Source organism: Phalangium opilio, unplaced genomic scaffold (assembly GCF_054372755.1).
Source record: "Phalangium opilio isolate 3A_F unplaced genomic scaffold, DU_Popi_V2 ptg000056l_1, whole genome shotgun sequence".
Classification (NCBI taxonomy): Eukaryota; Metazoa; Arthropoda; class Arachnida; order Opiliones; family Phalangiidae; genus Phalangium; species Phalangium opilio.
The window spans coordinates 1,217,354-1,231,016 of NW_028324175.1; the positions used below are offsets into that span (position 1 = coordinate 1,217,354).

The 13,663-nt window shown below is 37.9% G+C and overlaps 1 non-coding gene and 26 pseudogenes across 1 annotated transcript; all 27 read right to left on the bottom strand.

Annotated features, from left to right (window-relative positions):
* Positions 1 to 230: 230 nt before the first annotated feature.
* On the bottom strand, positions 231 to 303 carry TRNAV-UAC (transfer RNA valine (anticodon UAC)). Its single transcript has one exon. It is a non-coding gene; the product is annotated as a tRNA-Val (tRNA).
* Positions 304 to 2,867: 2,564 nt separating this feature from the next.
* LOC149667674 (5S ribosomal RNA) lies at positions 2,868 to 2,986 on the bottom strand (annotated as a pseudogene).
* A 361-nt stretch (positions 2,987 to 3,347) lies between these two features.
* LOC149667675 (5S ribosomal RNA) lies at positions 3,348 to 3,466 on the bottom strand (annotated as a pseudogene).
* Positions 3,467 to 3,828: 362 nt separating this feature from the next.
* On the bottom strand, positions 3,829 to 3,946 carry LOC149667676 (5S ribosomal RNA; annotated as a pseudogene).
* A 361-nt stretch (positions 3,947 to 4,307) lies between these two features.
* LOC149667677 (5S ribosomal RNA) lies at positions 4,308 to 4,426 on the bottom strand (annotated as a pseudogene).
* Positions 4,427 to 4,786: 360 nt separating this feature from the next.
* On the bottom strand, positions 4,787 to 4,905 carry LOC149667678 (5S ribosomal RNA; annotated as a pseudogene).
* A 117-nt stretch (positions 4,906 to 5,022) lies between these two features.
* Positions 5,023 to 5,141, bottom strand: LOC149667679 (5S ribosomal RNA; annotated as a pseudogene).
* Positions 5,142 to 5,502: 361 nt separating this feature from the next.
* Positions 5,503 to 5,621, bottom strand: LOC149667680 (5S ribosomal RNA; annotated as a pseudogene).
* Positions 5,622 to 5,738: 117 nt separating this feature from the next.
* On the bottom strand, positions 5,739 to 5,857 carry LOC149667681 (5S ribosomal RNA; annotated as a pseudogene).
* A 619-nt stretch (positions 5,858 to 6,476) lies between these two features.
* LOC149667682 (5S ribosomal RNA) lies at positions 6,477 to 6,595 on the bottom strand (annotated as a pseudogene).
* Positions 6,596 to 6,955: 360 nt separating this feature from the next.
* LOC149667683 (5S ribosomal RNA) lies at positions 6,956 to 7,074 on the bottom strand (annotated as a pseudogene).
* Positions 7,075 to 7,196: 122 nt separating this feature from the next.
* On the bottom strand, positions 7,197 to 7,299 carry LOC149667684 (5S ribosomal RNA; annotated as a pseudogene).
* Positions 7,300 to 7,436: 137 nt separating this feature from the next.
* LOC149667685 (5S ribosomal RNA) lies at positions 7,437 to 7,555 on the bottom strand (annotated as a pseudogene).
* A 362-nt stretch (positions 7,556 to 7,917) lies between these two features.
* On the bottom strand, positions 7,918 to 8,036 carry LOC149667686 (5S ribosomal RNA; annotated as a pseudogene).
* A 360-nt stretch (positions 8,037 to 8,396) lies between these two features.
* LOC149667687 (5S ribosomal RNA) lies at positions 8,397 to 8,515 on the bottom strand (annotated as a pseudogene).
* A 117-nt stretch (positions 8,516 to 8,632) lies between these two features.
* Positions 8,633 to 8,751, bottom strand: LOC149667688 (5S ribosomal RNA; annotated as a pseudogene).
* A 361-nt stretch (positions 8,752 to 9,112) lies between these two features.
* LOC149667689 (5S ribosomal RNA) lies at positions 9,113 to 9,231 on the bottom strand (annotated as a pseudogene).
* A 117-nt stretch (positions 9,232 to 9,348) lies between these two features.
* LOC149667690 (5S ribosomal RNA) lies at positions 9,349 to 9,467 on the bottom strand (annotated as a pseudogene).
* Positions 9,468 to 10,086: 619 nt separating this feature from the next.
* Positions 10,087 to 10,205, bottom strand: LOC149667691 (5S ribosomal RNA; annotated as a pseudogene).
* A 360-nt stretch (positions 10,206 to 10,565) lies between these two features.
* On the bottom strand, positions 10,566 to 10,684 carry LOC149667692 (5S ribosomal RNA; annotated as a pseudogene).
* A 122-nt stretch (positions 10,685 to 10,806) lies between these two features.
* On the bottom strand, positions 10,807 to 10,909 carry LOC149667693 (5S ribosomal RNA; annotated as a pseudogene).
* Positions 10,910 to 11,046: 137 nt separating this feature from the next.
* On the bottom strand, positions 11,047 to 11,165 carry LOC149667694 (5S ribosomal RNA; annotated as a pseudogene).
* Positions 11,166 to 11,525: 360 nt separating this feature from the next.
* LOC149667695 (5S ribosomal RNA) lies at positions 11,526 to 11,644 on the bottom strand (annotated as a pseudogene).
* Positions 11,645 to 11,766: 122 nt separating this feature from the next.
* Positions 11,767 to 11,869, bottom strand: LOC149667696 (5S ribosomal RNA; annotated as a pseudogene).
* Positions 11,870 to 12,006: 137 nt separating this feature from the next.
* On the bottom strand, positions 12,007 to 12,125 carry LOC149667697 (5S ribosomal RNA; annotated as a pseudogene).
* Positions 12,126 to 12,486: 361 nt separating this feature from the next.
* Positions 12,487 to 12,605, bottom strand: LOC149667698 (5S ribosomal RNA; annotated as a pseudogene).
* Positions 12,606 to 12,723: 118 nt separating this feature from the next.
* On the bottom strand, positions 12,724 to 12,842 carry LOC149667699 (5S ribosomal RNA; annotated as a pseudogene).
* Between the last annotated feature and the right edge of the window lie 821 nt (positions 12,843 to 13,663).

A 13,663-nucleotide genomic window follows, 5' to 3' on the forward strand; every position in this document is an offset into this window, starting at 1 on the left:
ACGAGATAACCACTACACTACACATACCTGGTAATACTGAGATTCCTAAGAGATCTAGCTTATTATTATTTCCAATCACGATGGTCAAAACATGTATCTACCAGGGCTCGAACCCGGGACCTTCCGCGTGTAAAGCGGACGTGATAACCACTACACAATGAATACTTTGTTATTCTGAGTTTTCGCAGAGATCTAGCTTATTATTGTATCCAATAACGATAGTCAAGTCATGTATCTACCAGGGCTCGAACCTGGGACCTTCCGAGTGTAAAGCGGACGTGATAACCACTACACCATAGATACTTGGTTATTTTGAGTTTTCGAAGAGCTCTAGCATTATTATTACGTCCAATCACGATGGTCGAAACAAGTACTTCTGTAATTAACTAAAATTAACATACTTAGACTTAATTTTTTCTGATTAGACTAGCCGATCGCACACCCTGAATACTTAATTGTTAAATTAAGAGTATTCCGAAAAGTAACTTCGCTCTAGATTTTCAGTTAGAGGTGGCTAAATATCACGAAAAACCCCATGTTAATCTCCATAGGAAAATTGGTAAAAGCATGTGAATTTTGATTTAACGTTACAAAAGAGTATCAAGTCATATCTACAAGGGCCTACCGGCCCTGTAGAATACTTTAAACTTGAGGCTACCTCAATATCGTCGTCAACTTATTTTTTGTCTCACTTATTGTTAGAAGGTTACTTTTGATTTTTGAAAATAAACTTTGCAGGCTCGTAACTCTGTTTCTACTGGAGATACGGGGATGTCCTTTGAGTATGTTATAGACCAATTTGTCCCCCATCTAGCCATACTAAGAATTAGGGCTACGACAAACAGTAGTCGAGTAATTAAGCTAATCGTAAACAAACAAACCCCTCCATAGGAAATATATTAGACTAAATTCTGGAGGCTCGTAACTCTGGTTCTACCAGAGATACGGGGATGTAAATAATGTGTCCTTGACACATATGTTCGGATAATTATAAAAAAAAACTTCGCGGTTTCGAACCTGTGGCCTTCCGGGAGTGAGGCGGATGCGATAACCGCTACACTAAAGATATGTTATTATTTTTAATCGAAAGAACAGGGTCAAGTAATTAAGCAATACGTGAACAAACAAACCCCTCCATAGGAAAATGCATTAGACTATACTTTGCAGGCTCGTAACTCTGTTTCTACTGGAGATACGGGGATGTCCTTTGAGTATGTTATAGTCCAATTTGTCCCCCATCTAACCATACTAAAAACATTGAGCAACGACAAACAGTAGTCGAGTAATTAAGCTAATCGTAAACAAACAAACCCCTCCATAGGAAATATATTAGACTAAATTCTGGAGGCTCGTAACTCTGGTTCTACCAGACATACGGGGATGTAAATAATGTGACCTTGACACATATGTTCGGATAATTATAAAAAAAAACTTCGCGGTTTCGAACCTGTGGCCTTCCGGGAGTGAGGCGGATGCGATAACCGCTACACTAAAGATATGTTATTATTTTTAATCGAAAGAACAGGGTCAAGTAATTAAGCAATACGTGAACAAACAAACCCCTCCATAGGAAAATGCATTAGACTATACTTTGCAGGCTCGTAACTCTGCTTCTACTGGAGATACGGGGATGTCCTTTGAGTATGTTATAGTCCAATTTGTCCCCCATCTAACCATACTAAAAACATTGAGCAACGACAAACAGTAGTCGAGTAATTAAGCTAATCGTAAACAAACAAACCCCTCCATAGGAAATATATTAGACTAAATTCTGGAGGCTCGTAACTCTGGTTCTACCAGACATACGGGGATGTAAATAATGTGACCTTGACACATATGTTCGGATAATTATAAAAAAAAACTTCGCGGTTTCGAACCTGTGGCCTTCCGGGAGTGAGGCGGATGCGATAACCGCTACACTAAAGATATGTTATTATTTTTAATCGAAAGAACAGGGTCAAGTAATTAAGCAATACGTGAACAAACAAACCCCTCCATAGGAAAATGCATTAGACTATACTTTGCAGGCTCGTAACTCTGTTTCTACTGGAGATTTGGGGATGTCCTTTGAGTATGTTATAGTCCAATTTGTCCCCCATCTAACCATACTAAAAACATTGAGCTACGACAAACAGGGGCCGAGTAATTAAGCTAAACGTAAACAAACAACCCGTCCATAGGAAATATATTAGACTATATTTTGCAGGCCCATAACTCTGTGTCTACTAGAGATACGGGGATGTCCTTAGGAAATGTTATAGTCCAAATTGTCCCCCATCTAACCATACTAAAATTATTGAGCTACGACAAACAGGGGCCGAGATATTAAGCAAAATGTTCGTCAACTTTGGTATCGTCTCACTTATTTTTATTATGTTACTTATGATTTTTGCACTAAATTTTGGAGGCTCATAACTCTTGTTCTACAAGAGATACTGGGATCTCCTTTGGATATGTTATAGTACTCTTTGCTCCCCATACAAGGATACTTAAAACTTGAGGCTACCGCAATATCGTCGTCAACTTACTTTTTGTCTCACTTATTGTTAGAAGGTTACTTTTGATTTTTGAAAATAAACTTTGCAGGCTCGTAACTCTGTTTCTACTGGAGATACGGGGATGTCCTTTGAGTATGTTATAGACCAATTTGTCCCCCATCTAGCCATACTAAGAATTAGGGCTACGACAAACACGCTGAATCGGTGTTTTCAGCGTGATATGGCCGTTGCCGAGAGTGCTAGTTAATAATTCGAATTTAAATTAAGTGAGACAAATTAACCTTCATCATTTTAAAACAATAACAAAAAGAAAACATGTTTGCTTTTTTCATATCTATTAAAATTTAAAAGAGGAAAAAAAAGTGAAAAAGTCAACGGCACGCAGTGTTCCTAAGTGGTCTCCCTCCCAAGTAGTGACTGCGCTCGACGCTGCTTAACTTCGGTTATCAGACGAGAACCGGTGTATTCAGCTTGATATGGCCGTTGCCGAGAGTGCTAGTTAATAATTTGAATTTAATTAACTTTCATCTTTATAAAACAATAACAAAAAGAAGATATGTTTGCTTTTTTCATATCTGGTGGAATTTGAAAGAGGAAACAAAAGTGAAAAAGCAAACGGCACGCAGTATTCCCAAGTACTGACTGCGCTCGACGCTGCTAACGTCGGCGATCGGACGAGAACCGGTGTTCTCAGCGTGATATGGCCGTTGCCGAGAGTGCTAGATAATAATTCGAATTTAAATTAAGTGAGACAAATTAACCTTCATCTTTTAAAAACAATAACAAAAAGGAAATATGTTTGCTTTTTTCATATCTATTGGAATTTAAAAGAGGAAAAAAAAGTGAAAAAGCTAACGGCACGCAGTGTTCCTAAGTGGTCTCCCTCCCAAGTACTGACTGCGCTCGACGCTGCTTAACTTCGGTTATCGGACGAGAACCGGTGAATTCAGAGTGATATGGCCGTTGCCGAGAGTGCTAGTTAATAATTTGAATTTAATTAACCTTCATCTTTATAAAACAATAACAAAAAGAAGATATGTTTGCTTTTTTCATATCTGGTGGAATTTAAAGGAGGAAACAAAAGTGAAAAAGCCAACGGCACGCAGTATTCCCAAGTACTGTATGCGCTCGACGCTGCTTAGCTTCGGTTATCGGACGAGAATCGGTGTTTTCAGCGTGATATGGCCGTTGCCGAGAGTGCTAGTTAATAATTCGAATTTAAATTAAGTGGGACAAATTAACCTTCATCATTTTAAAACAATAACAAAAAGAAAACATGTTTGCTTTTTTCATATCTATTAAAATTTAAAAGAGGAAAAAAAAGTGAAAAAGTCAACGGCACGCAGTGTTCCTAAGTGATCCCCTCCCAAGTAGTGACTGCGCTCGACGCTGCTTAACTTCGGTTATCGGACGAGAACCGGTGTATTCAGCGTGATATGGCTGTTGCCGAGAGTGCTAGTTAATAATTTGAATTTAATTAACTTTCATCTTTATAAAACAATAACAAAAAGAAGATATGTTTGCTTTTTTCATATCTGGTGGAATTTAAAAGAGGAAACAAAAGTGAAAAAGCAAACGGCACGCAGTATTCCCAAGTACTGACTGCGCTCGACGCTGCTAACGTCGGCGATCGGACGAGAACCGGTGTTTTCAGCGTGATATGGCCGTTGCCGAGAGTGCTAGATAATAATTCGAATTTAAATTAAGTGAGACAAATTAACCTTCATCTTTTTAAAACAATAACAAAAAGAAAATATGTTTGCTTTTTTCATATCTATTGGAATTTAAAAGAGGAAAAAATAGTGAAAAAGCTAACGGCACGCAGTGTTCCTAAGTGGTCGCCCTCCCAAGTACTGACTGCGCTCGACGCTGCTTAACTTCGGTTATCGGACGAGAACCGGTGTATTCAGCGTGATATGGCCGTTGCCGAGAGTGCTAGTTAATAATTTGAATTTAATTAACTTTCATCTTTATAAAACAATAACAAAAAGATATGTTTGCTTTTTTCATATCTGGTGGAATTTGAAAGAGGAAACAAAAGTGAAAAAACAAACGGCACGCAGTATTCCCAAATACTGTATGCGCTCGACGCTGCTTAACTTCGGTGATCGGACGTAAACCGGTGTTTTCAGCGTTATATGGCCGTTGCCGAGAGTGCTAGTTAATAATTCGAATTTAAATTAAGTGAGACAAATTAACCTTCATCATTTTAAAACAATAACAAAAAGAAAACCTGTTTGCTTTTTGCATATCTATTAAAATTTAAAAGAGGAAAAAAAAAGTGAAAAAGCCAACGGCACGCAGTGTTCCTAAGTGGTCTCCCTCCCAAGTAATGACTGCGCTCGACGCTGCTTAACTTCGGTTATCGGACGAGAATCGGTGTTTTCAGCGTGATATGGCCGTTGCCGAGAGTGCTAGTTAATAATTCGAATTTAACCTTCATCATTTTAAAACAATAACAAAAAAAAACATGTTTGTTTTTTTCATATCTATTAAAATTTAAAAGAGGAAAAAAAAGTGAAAAATTCAACGGCACGCAGTGTTCCTAAGTGGTCTCCCTCCCAAGTAGTGACTGCGCTTGACGCTGCTTAACTTCGGTTATCGGACGAGAACCGGTGTATTCAGCTTGATATGACCGTTTCCGAGAGTGCTAGTTAATAATTTGAATTTAATTAACTTTCATCTTTATAAAACAATAACAAAAAGAAGATATGTTTGCTTTTTTCATATCTGGTGGAATTTGAAAGAGGAAACAAAAGTGAAAAAGCAAACGGCACGCAGTATTCCCAAGTACTGACTGCGCTCGACGCTGCTAACGTCGGCGATCGGACGAGAACCGGTGTTCACAGCGTGATATGGCCGTTGCCGAGAGTGCTAGATAATAATTCGAATTTAAATTAAGTGAGACAAATTAACCTTCATCTTTTTAAAACAATAACAAAAAGAAAATATGTTTGCTTTTTTCATATCTATTGGAATTTAAAAGAGGAAAAAATAGTGAAAAAGCTAACGGCACGCAGTGTTCCTAAGTGGTCGCCCTCCCAAGTACTGACTGCGCTCGACGCTGCTTAACTTCGGTTATCGGACGAGAATCGGTGTTTTCAGCGTGATATGGCCGTTGCCGAGAGTGCTAGTTAATAATTCGAATTTAACCTTCATCATTTTAAAACAATAACAAAAAAAAACATGTTTGCTTTTTTCATATCTATTAAAATTTAAAAGAGGAAAAAAAAGTGAAAAATTCAACGGCACGCAGTGTTCCTAAGTGGTCTCCCTCCCAAGTAGTGACTGCGCTTGACGCTGCTTAACTTCGGTTATCGGACGAGAACCGGTGTATTCAGCGTGATATGGCCGTTGCCGAGAGTGCTAGTTAATAATTCGAATTTAAATTAAGTGAGACAAATTAACCTTCATCATTTTAAAACAATAACAAAAAGAAAACCTGTTTGCTTTTTACATATCTATTAAAATTTAAAAGAGGAAAAAAAAGTGAAAAAGCCAACGGCACGCAGTGATCCTAAGTGGTCTCCCTCCCAAGTAATGACTGCGCTCGACGCTGCTTAACTTCGGTTATGGGACGAGAATCTGTGTATTCAGCGTGATATGGCCGTTGCCGAGAATGCTAGTTAATAATTTAAATTTAATTAACTTTCATCTTTATAAAACAATAACAAAAAAGAAGATATGTTTGCTTTTTTCATATCTGGTGGAATTTGAAAGAGGAAACAAAAGTGAAAAAGCCAACGGCACGCAGTATTCCCAAGTACTGTATGCACTCGACGCTGCTTAACTTCGGTTATCGGACGAGAATCGGTGTTTTCAGCGTGATATGGCCGTTGCCGAGAGTGCTAGTTAATAATTCGAATTTAAATTAAGTGAGACAAATTAACCTTCATCATTTTAAAACAATAACAAAAAGAAAACATGTTTGCTTTTTTCATATCTATTAAAATTTAAAAGAGGAAAAAAAAGTGAAAAAGTCAACGGCACGCAGTGTTCCTAAGTGGTCTCCCTCCCAAGTAGTGACTGCGCTCGACGCTGCTTAACTTCGGTTATCGGACGAGAACCGGTGTATTCAGCTTGATATGGCCGTTGCCGAGAGTGCTAGTTAATAATTTGAATTTAATTAACTTTCATCTTTATAAAACAATAACAAAAAGAAGATATGTTTGCTTTTTTCATATCTGGTGGAATTTGAAAGAGGAAACAAAAGTGAAAAAGCAAACGGCACGCAGTATTCCCAAGTACTGACTGCGCTCGACGCTGCTAACGTCGGCGATCGGACGAGAACCGGTGTTCTCAGCGTGATATGGCCGTTGCCGAGAGTGCTAGATAATAATTCGAATTTAAATTAAGTGAGACAAATTAACCTTCATCTTTTTAAAACAATAACAAAAAGGAAATATGTTTGCTTTTTTCATATCTATTGGAATTTAAAAGAGGAAAAAAAGTGAAAAAGCTAACGGCACGCAGTGTTCCTAAGTGGTCGCCCTCCCAAGTACTGACTGCGCTCGACGCTGCTTAACTTCGGTTATCGGACGAGAACCGGTGAATTCAGCGTGATATGGCCGTTGCCGTTAGTGCTAGTTAATAATTTGAATTTAATTAACCTTCATCTTTATAAAACAATAACAAAAAGAAGATATGTTTGCTTTTTTCATATCTGGTGGAATTTAAAGGAGGAAACAAAAGTGAAAAAGCCAACGGCACGCAGTATTCCCAAGTACTGTATGCGCTCGACGCTGCTTAACTTCGGTGATCGGACGTGAACCGGTGTTTTCAGCGTGAAATGGCCGTTACCGAGAGTGCTAGTTAATAATTCGAATTTAAATTAAGTGAGACAAATTAACCTTCATCATTTTAAAACAATAACAAAAAGAAAACATGTTTGCTTTTTTCATATCTATTAAAATTTAAAAGAGGAAAAAAAAGTGAAAAAGCCAACGGCACGCAGTGTTCCTAAGTGGTCTCTCTCCCAAGTAGTGACTGCGCTCGACGCCGCTTAACTTCGGTTATCGGACGAGAACCGGTGTATTCAGCGTGATATGGCCGTTGCCGAGAGTGCTTGTTAATAATTTGAATTTAATTAACTTTCATCTTTATAAAACAATAACAAAAAGAAGATATGTTTGCTTTTTTCATATCTGGTGGAATTTGAAAGAGGAAACAAAAGTGAAAAAACAAACGGCACGCAGTATTCCCAAATACTGTATGCGCTCGACGCTGCTTAACTTCGGTGATCGGACGTAAACCGGTGTTTTCAGCGTTATATGGCCGTTGCCGAGAGTGCTAGTTAATAATTCGAATTTAAATTAAGTGAGACAAATTAACCTTCATCTTTTTAAAACAATAACAAAAAGAAAATATGTTTGCTTTTTTCATATCTATTGGAATTTAAAAGAGGAAAAAATAGTGAAAAAGCTAACGGCACGCAGTGTTCCTAAGTGGTCGCCCTCCCAAGTACTGACTGCGCTCGACGCTGCTTAACTTCGGTTATCGGACGAGAACCGGTGTATTCAGCGTGATATGGCCGTTGCCGAGAGTGCTAGTTAATAATTTGAATTTAATTAACTTTCATCTTTATAAAACAATAACAAAAAGATATGTTTGCTTTTTTCATATCTGGTGGAATTTGAAAGAGGAAACAAAAGTGAAAAAACAAACGGCACGCAGTATTCCCAAATACTGTATGCGCTCGACGCTGCTTAACTTCGGTGATCGGACGTAAACCGGTGTTTTCAGCGTTATATGGCCGTTGCCGAGAGTGCTAGTTAATAATTCGAATTTAAATTAAGTGAGACAAATTAACCTTCATCATTTTAAAACAATAACAAAAAGAAAACCTGTTTGCTTTTTGCATATCTATTAAAATTTAAAAGAGGAAAAAAAAAGTGAAAAAGCCAACGGCACGCAGTGTTCCTAAGTGGTCTCCCTCCCAAGTAATGACTGCGCTCGACGCTGCTTAACTTCGGTTATCGGACGAGAATCGGTGTTTTCAGCGTGATATGGCCGTTGCCGAGAGTGCTAGTTAATAATTCGAATTTAACCTTCATCATTTTAAAACAATAACAAAAAAAAACATGTTTGTTTTTTTCATATCTATTAAAATTTAAAAGAGGAAAAAAAAGTGAAAAATTCAACGGCACGCAGTGTTCCTAAGTGGTCTCCCTCCCAAGTAGTGACTGCGCTTGACGCTGCTTAACTTCGGTTATCGGACGAGAACCGGTGTATTCAGCTTGATATGACCGTTTCCGAGAGTGCTAGTTAATAATTTGAATTTAATTAACTTTCATCTTTATAAAACAATAACAAAAAGAAGATATGTTTGCTTTTTTCATATCTGGTGGAATTTGAAAGAGGAAACAAAAGTGAAAAAGCAAACGGCACGCAGTATTCCCAAGTACTGACTGCGCTCGACGCTGCTAACGTCGGCGATCGGACGAGAACCGGTGTTCACAGCGTGATATGGCCGTTGCCGAGAGTGCTAGATAATAATTCGAATTTAAATTAAGTGAGACAAATTAACCTTCATCTTTTTAAAACAATAACAAAAAGAAAATATGTTTGCTTTTTTCATATCTATTGGAATTTAAAAGAGGAAAAAATAGTGAAAAAGCTAACGGCACGCAGTGTTCCTAAGTGGTCGCCCTCCCAAGTACTGACTGCGCTCGACGCTGCTTAACTTCGGTTATCGGACGAGAATCGGTGTTTTCAGCGTGATATGGCCGTTGCCGAGAGTGCTAGTTAATAATTCGAATTTAACCTTCATCATTTTAAAACAATAACAAAAAAAAACATGTTTGCTTTTTTCATATCTATTAAAATTTAAAAGAGGAAAAAAAAGTGAAAAATTCAACGGCACGCAGTGTTCCTAAGTGGTCTCCCTCCCAAGTAGTGACTGCGCTTGACGCTGCTTAACTTCGGTTATCGGACGAGAACCGGTGTATTCAGCGTGATATGGCCGTTGCCGAGAGTGCTAGTTAATAATTCGAATTTAAATTAAGTGAGACAAATTAACCTTCATCATTTTAAAACAATAACAAAAAGAAAACCTGTTTGCTTTTTACATATCTATTAAAATTTAAAAGAGGAAAAAAAAGTGAAAAAGCCAACGGCACGCAGTGATCCTAAGTGGTCTCCCTCCCAAGTAATGACTGCGCTCGACGCTGCTTAACTTCGGTTATGGGACGAGAATCTGTGTATTCAGCGTGATATGGCCGTTGCCGAGAATGCTAGTTAATAATTTAAATTTAATTAACTTTCATCTTTATAAAACAATAACAAAAAAGAAGATATGTTTGCTTTTTTCATATCTGGTGGAATTTGAAAGAGGAAACAAAAGTGAAAAAGCCAACGGCACGCAGTATTCCCAAGTACTGTATGCACTCGACGCTGCTTAACTTCGGTTATCGGACGAGAATCGGTGTTTTCAGCGTGATATGGCCGTTGCCGAGAGTGCTAGTTAATAATTCGAATTTAAATTAAGTGAGACAAATTAACTTTCATCATTTTAAAACAATAACAAAAAGAAAACATGTTTGCTTTTTTCATATCTATTAAAATTTAAAAGAGGAAAAAAAAGTGAAAAAGTCAACGGCACGCAGTGTTCCTAAGTGGTCTCCCTCCCAAGTAGTGACTGCGCTCGACGCTGCTTAACTTCGGTTATCGGACGAGAACCGGTGTATTCAGCTTGATATGGCCGTTGCCGAGAGTGCTAGTTAATAATTTGAATTTAATTAACTTTCATCTTTATAAAACAATAACAAAAAGAAGATATGTTTGCTTTTTTCATATCTGGTGGAATTTGAAAGAGGAAACAAAAGTGAAAAAGCAAACGGCACGCAGTATTCCCAAGTACTGACTGCGCTCGACGCTGCTAACGTCGGCGATCGGACGAGAACCGGTGTTCTCAGCGTGATATGGCCGTTGCCGAGAGTGCTAGATAATAATTCGAATTTAAATTAAGTGAGACAAATTAACCTTCATCTTTTTAAAACAATAACAAAAAGGAAATATGTTTGCTTTTTTCATATCTATTGGAATTTAAAAGAGGAAAAAAAGTGAAAAAGCTAACGGCACGCAGTGTTCCTAAGTGGTCGCCCTCCCAAGTACTGACTGCGCTCGACGCTGCTTAACTTCGGTTATCGGACGAGAACCGGTGAATTCAGCGTGATATGGCCGTTGCCGTTAGTGCTAGTTAATAATTTGAATTTAATTAACCTTCATCTTTATAAAACAATAACAAAAAGAAGATATGTTTGCTTTTTTCATATCTGGTGGAATTTAAAGGAGGAAACAAAAGTGAAAAAGCCAACGGCACGCAGTATTCCCAAGTACTGTATGCGCTCGACGCTGCTTAACTTCGGTGATCGGACGTGAACCGGTGTTTTCAGCGTGATATGGCCGTTGCCGAGAGTGCTAGTTAATAATTCGAATTTAAATTAAGTGAGACAAATTAACCTTCATCATTTTAAAACAATAACAAAAAGAAAACATGTTTGCTTTTTTCATATCTATTAAAATTTAAAAGAGGAAAAAAAAGTGAAAAAGTCAACGGCACGCAGTGTTCCTAAGTGGTCTCCCTCCCAAGTAGTGACTGCGCTCGACGCTGCTTAACTTCGGTTATCGGACGAGAACCGGTGTATTCAGCTTGATATGGCCGTTGCCGAGAGTGCTAGTTAATAATTTGAATTTAATTAACTTTCATCTTTATAAAACAATAACAAAAAGAAGATATGTTTGCTTTTTTCATATCTGGTGGAATTTGAAAGAGGAAACAAAAGTGAAAAAGCAAACGGCACGCAGTATTCCCAAGTACTGACTGCGCTCGACGCTGCTAACGTCGGCGATCGGACGAGAACCGGTGTTCTCAGCGTGATATGGCCGTTGCCGAGAGTGCTAGATAATAATTCGAATTTAAATTAAGTGAGACAAATTAACCTTCATCTTTTTAAAACAATAACAAAAAGGAAATATGTTTGCTTTTTTCATATCTATTGGAATTTAAAAGAGGAAAAAAAGTGAAAAAGCTAACGGCACGCAGTGTTCCTAAGTGGTCGCCCTCCCAAGTACTGACTGCGCTCGACGCTGCTTAACTTCGGTTATCGGACGAGAACCGGTGAATTCAGCGTGATATGGCCGTTGCCGTTAGTGCTAGTTAATAATTTGAATTTAATTAACCTTCATCTTTATAAAACAATAACAAAAAGAAGATATGTTTGCTTTTTTCATATCTGGTGGAATTTAAAGGAGGAAACAAAAGTGAAAAAGCCAACGGCACGCAGTATTCCCAAGTACTGTATGCGCTCGACGCTGCTTAACTTCGGTGATCGGACGTGAACCGGTGTTTTCAGCGTGAAATGGCCGTTACCGAGAGTGCTAGTTAATAATTCGAATTTAAATTAAGTGAGACAAATTAACCTTCATCATTTTAAAACAATAACAAAAAGAAAACATGTTTGCTTTTTTCATATCTATTAAAATTTAAAAGAGGAAAAAAAAGTGAAAAAGCCAACGGCACGCAGTGTTCCTAAGTGGTCTCTCTCCCAAGTAGTGACTGCGCTCGACGCCGCTTAACTTCGGTTATCGGACGAGAACCGGTGTATTCAGCGTGATATGGCCGTTGCCGAGAGTGCTAGTTAATAATTTGAATTTAATTAACTTTCATCTTTATAAAACAATAACAAAAAGATATGTTTGCTTTTTTCATATCTGGTGGAATTTGCAAGACGAAACAAAAGTGAAAAAGCAAACGGCACGCAGTATTCCCAAATACTGTATGCGCTCGACGCTGCTTAACTTCGGTGATCGGACGTAAACCGGTGTTTTCAGCGTTATATGGCCGTTGCCGAGAGTGCTAGTTAATAATTCGAATTTAAATTAAGTGAGACAAATTAACCTTCATCATTTTAAAACAATAACAAAAAGAAAACCTGTTTGCTTTTTACATATCTATTAAAATTTAAAAGAGGAAAAAAAAAAGTGAAAAAGCCAACGGCAAGCAGTGTTCCTGAGTGGTCTCCCTCCCAAGTAATGACTGCGCTCGACGCTGCTTAACTTCGGTTATCGGACGAGAATCGGTGTTTTCAGCGTGATATGGCCGTTGCCGAGAGTGCTAGTTAATAATTCGAATTTAACCTTCATCATTTTAAAACAATAACAAAAGGAAAACATGTTTGCTTTTTTCATATCTATTAAAATTTAAAAGAGGAAAAAAAAGTGAAAAAGTCAACGGCACTCAGTGTTCCTAAGTGGTCTCCCTCCCAAGTAGTGACTGCGCTTGACGCTGCTTAACTTCGGTTATCGGACGAGAACCGGTGTATTCAGCGTGATATGGCCGTTGCCGAGAGTGCTAGTTAATAATTAGAATTTAATTAACTTTCATCTTTATAAAACAATAACAAAAAGAAGATATGTTTGCTTTTTTCATATCTGGTGGAATTTGAAAGAAGAAACAAAAGTGAAAAAACAAACGGCACGCAGTATTCCCAAGTACTGTATGCGCTCGACGCTGCTTAACTTCGGTGATCGGACGTGAACAGGTGTTTTCAGCGTGATATGGCCGTTGCCGAGAGTGCTAGTTAATAATTCGAATTTAAATTAAGTGAGACAAATTAACCTTCATCATTTTAAAACAATAACAAAAAGAAAACCTGTTTGCTTTTTACATATCTATTAAAATTTAAAAGAGGAAAAAAAAGGGAAAAAGCCAACGGCACGCAGTGATCCTAAGTGGTCTCCCTCCCAAGTAATGACTGCGCTCGACGCTGCTTAACTTCTGTTATGGGACGAGAATCTGTGTATTCAGCGTGATATGGCCGTTGCCGAGAATGCTAGTTAATAATTTGAATTTAATTAACTTTCATCTTTATAAAACAATAACAAAAAGATATGTTTGCTTTTTCATATCTGGTGGAATTTGAAAGAGGAAACAAAAGTGAAAAAACAAACGGCACGCAGTATTCCCAAATACTGTATGCGCTCGACGCTGCTTTACTTCGGTGATCGGACGTAAACCGGTGTTTTCAGCGTGATATGGCCGTTGCCGAGAGTGCTAGATAATAATTCGAATTTAAATTAAGTGAGACAAATTAACCTTCATCATTTTAAAACAATAACAAAAAGAAAACCTGTTTGCTTTTTACATATTTATTAAAATTTAAAAG